This window comes from Neofelis nebulosa, chromosome 16, assembly GCF_028018385.1.
Source record: "Neofelis nebulosa isolate mNeoNeb1 chromosome 16, mNeoNeb1.pri, whole genome shotgun sequence".
In the NCBI taxonomy this organism is placed as follows: domain Eukaryota; kingdom Metazoa; phylum Chordata; class Mammalia; order Carnivora; family Felidae; genus Neofelis; species Neofelis nebulosa.
In genome coordinates this window covers 33,717,306-33,721,543 of record NC_080797.1, presented here as the reverse complement: position 1 = coordinate 33,721,543, position 4,238 = coordinate 33,717,306, and the positions used below count along the sequence as shown (strand labels likewise).

At 46.2% G+C, this 4,238-nt stretch overlaps 1 pseudogene; it reads right to left on the bottom strand.

Moving 5' to 3' along the window:
- LOC131496956 (large ribosomal subunit protein eL32-like) lies at positions 1-2,140 on the bottom strand (annotated as a pseudogene).
- Positions 2,141-4,238: the final 2,098 nt, after the last annotated feature.

Below are 4,238 nucleotides of genomic sequence, written 5' to 3'. Positions count from 1 at the left end.
TCCTTCCTTCCTTCCTTCCTGTTTTTCTGACTTTTCTTTCCAGTTTTATGTTTTATTAACACGAATATGACATGTACATAAGCTGTCTATTCATTTTCTTCTCTGAGCAGCCTCGCATTGGGGTTGGTGACTCCGATGGCCAGCTGGGCTCCTCTTTCCACAAGGACTTTGTGGTTCTTGGAGGAGATGCTGTAAACGATCTCTGCACAGTAAGGTTTGCTGCTCTTCAGCAGTACTTCCAGCTCCTTGGCATTGTAGACTAGGAACTTCCAGAAGCCACTGGGCAGCATGTACTTTGTTTTCTTGTCACTCCCATAACCAATGTTGGGCGTCAAGATCTGGCCCTTGAATCTTCTGTGCACCCTATTGTCAGCACCTCTGGGTTTCCACCATTTGTACTTAACTGTGACATATCAGTCTGACTGGTGCCAGATGAACTTCTGGGTCCTCTTTTTCACAATCTTGGGCTTCCCCAGGGGTCTGAGGGCAGCCAGGGTGCCGAGTAAGAGCTGGCTGCCACCTCCACAGGCAGCGCCGAGGAAGAGACGGCAGTTCAGTTTGTTTTTTGAGCCCTTGCAATACTATTCTGGTCTGTGTTGTTCTTTTGGTGCAGCTGGGGTTCCTGCTCAATCCCTGCCGGTGTCTTCTGTGGTGTCAGAAGGTGCTTCCCTGGGTCGCATGGTGTTGCTGGGCCTTCTGCAGAGGGACAGGCAGGGAGACACAGGGCTTTGCAGCTGCTGTGAACAATTTGGGCCACCTGCTGGCACGCTGGTCTGAAACTAGGGCTGGGGGTCCCCGTAAGTCTCTACTGGGCTCCCCCTTTCTTGTCCTTTGGCTGAGAAAGCAAGCTTTCCACTTTTTTTTTCTTCCTCCTCTTTCTATTGGTGGCTCTGGGTTGCAGGCCCCTTCAGAGCTTAATCCAGGGTATATGGAAAAGGAAAAGAAAACCCAGGGAGATTCACCACTTTGTTGTTCCTCGACTCTCAAGGGCCCAAGCCAGCCCACCGTCTTCTTTCTAGCTTTCAAGGTTTCTAGCTATCATGGTTTTTAAGCTTTCAAGGTTTTTAGTCGTACTTAGAGAAGGAAAAACTAATTCTGCACCATCTGGTTCTAAAACCACAAGCCTGCCTTTTAAAGGAAGCAGTGGTTGGAGACTGTATTCAAAGGGCAGGAACAAATAAAATAAATAAATTGACCCACATCAACTCCCCCAGTTGGTTCCTTGGTTCTGAACTGTATGACTCAAAATTGGGCCTTGTGCTTGGTCTGGTCTGTTGTCATTAAATAAGTCATCAAGGGCTATCATTTTGGTATGCATGATTCCGGGGACTAGTGGCACAAATGGTGTGACACTGGGTAAGTGGATGTAAAACTGTGATGGGCTATGTGTCTTTATGTGCGTATTCAAGCACACAATGGTTTTAAAAGCACAATTGGCTAAGGTTTATCATAGCTGAGCACTGCCTGAAGGACGGATGGTTGTAACTTTCCTAAACCCCTCTCCTGCAGAGAGTGGGGGGGGGGGGTGGCAGGCATGGTTACAAATTACTGGATCAGTGATGGCAAACAGGGTTAACTCATTTGCTAATTCTGCTGAATTGATGCCGGATACTTGTCCTGAAAGATCCAAAAGCAGGGCTTAGATTCAGGGTCATGTTCCATGAGTTCTGTGTGCCGTGGATACAGGAATGGGTGGTGGCAGCACATATGCCTCACCCGTTTAACATCCCCGATCTAGAAAAGTCCTCCAGAGCTCACATTCTTCCCATAGACACAGGCAGGGCTTACCTGAGTTTGAAGGCCCAAGGGTGGAAAAAAAAAAAAAAAAAGCGATCTATCTTGAAGAGTATGTAATAGAGAGATTTCTTGGCGTGGGGGCCCAGAGCGATGGGCTTTTGCAAAGATTCTGCCCAGTGGTTCAGCACGTAAATCGTTCTAGTTGGAATGAGACTTGGCCTGATATTTACACAAGTCCTACCAACATCTATTTGTAAACAAGCGCGTGTTTTGTCTTTTTTAGCAAGACTTTTCTGCTTTCTACAAAGAGTAGAAACACTTTCCAAATGACCTCAGACTCTGGGGCCCTACCTGTTCTACTCACAGACTCAGTAGCAGACAAACAGCCGTAGACACAGCTCATCTCAGGGGCCAGGAGGTGATTCGGACGGGAAATAAAGCAGGAATCACATTTCCACGCCTTGCTTCATCATATACAGGAAGAGAATTATTACCATTTTATCTGACAGTTGTGTAAAAATACTAAGAAGCCAAAAACGCCTGTTGTGTAAATGAAATACAAAAAAAAAGAAAAAAGAAAAGAAAGGAAAAAAGAAAAAGAAAAGAAGGCTTTAGGTGCTCAACCACTGTTCATATACTGGAGGAAAAACCACCAGAGGGGACTTGGCTAAGAGTTGGTTATTGTCTCTCAAGGGTCCTTTTGACCTCTGCGTTTTCTGCCTCGGTGCTGACTTTAGATCCTGGCTCTCCTGTGTAACAACACAACTTTGTATGTGTCATTCACACGTCAAGGGCCAGCTGCCTCCCTGCCCTGCTGCCTTGGAAGAGGTCAAGACTCATTTCACTTGTGAGGAATCTAGCACCTGGTCAGTGCAAAGAAGTCTGCGGCCTTTTGCTTTTGTAGAATGTGATCCTGGCAGGTGGACCTACTAGGTTAGTGAGCTACAAAGTTGCAAAGGTGTCTTTGTAGGAGAAGGCAAAAATGGAACTTTCGACATGGGCAGCAAATCTCACCAGGGATAGAGCTTGCAACGGGTAAGCAGCCTCTTCACAATCTTAACAGTTACACACACACACACACACACACACACCCGCATTTTGTTGTAAATTCTAGCTGGAAACACAGCCCTCACATATAAATCAATTCTTTAACAGATAGCCTCAATTATGGGACCACAAAAGGACAAGGCAGAAGATACGGATTAATGACCATCTCTGGTAGGGAGACTTGAGTTCAAATCCTATGGCTCTGCCATTTCTTTAGAACTATGTGAGCTTTAGAACTTTCTAGGCCTGTTTTCCTCATTCGGATAATGGGGTGATAGGCCCACATCAGAGGCTTGGTGTATGTGTCAAAGTAATGTATATAGCGGCCTTAGCGTAGCTCCTGGCACAAAATCAAGACTTATACACACTGGCTATTAACAAGAAATCAAATTCTCTGAGCAGCTAAGATATATCACAAATCCTGTGACGTTGAGCACTTTTGCTCAAGGACAACCCATTAGGCCCGCACTGCATCTTTATACTTAGATTTTGACAGTCAGGACTGATTTGTCTTTGACAGGGGATATCATTTGGTTTCCCACGACCTAGCATGGCAAAAGCCTCTATAATCTGAAGGTGGGGGCAAGGGAGAAGCAGGGCAATTGTCAGGGACAAGAAGGACAAGTGATGGAACAGAACAGAGCAAAGCCAGGGCTCCATTCTAGGAATCTTGAGGGTATTTAGAAAAGGTACAAGCAGCCTTATATTCCTCCCAAGTCCCTGAAAACACCACTGTGTCGTCCAACAGCCCAGTGATTCATGATGACGGTGAAGTGTGCCTTAGGCTTCAGATAAAGTTTGTGCTCGATATTTAAGAAGGCAGAGAGCCAAGTTTTCCACTGCCAAGCAAACACTATCAGGGAGGTCAAAATCAACACGTTAGTGCTTGATGACAGGGGAGTCTCAGTTGCATGGAACATCTCGGTGGGCAAAACAACTCAATTCCCAACAAAGCTGAATAAATGAAGCATCACTCTGTTTATAAAGCTTAAACATCTCTGGGGCACCTGGGTGGCTCAGCTGGTTAAGCAGCCGATGTCGGCTCAGGTCATGATCTCACGGTTGGTGGGTTCGAGCCCCGCGTCAGGCTCTGTGCTGATGGCTCGGAGCCTAGAGCCTGCTTTGGATTCTGTGTCTCCCTCTCTCTCTGCTCCTCCCCCACTCATGCTCTGTCTCTGTCTCTCAAAAACAAATAAACGTTAAGGAAAAAAATTGTTTAAAGCTTAAACATCTCTGCAGATCGGCACTGCATAAATTCACCCCCGCCTCCCCCAAAAGACAGTGGCCACTTCACTTTGGTGCAAAGAATCAGGGTCAACTTGCCTGTGACACTTTTAATGAATGAAATGTGTTCTTTTGATATGCCCCCTCTCAATTCGTGTTTTCCGCTCCGAAGGGGCGCAGTGAAAAACAGCAGACAAAATCCAGTAACAAACAAGACCTCACGCACGTAC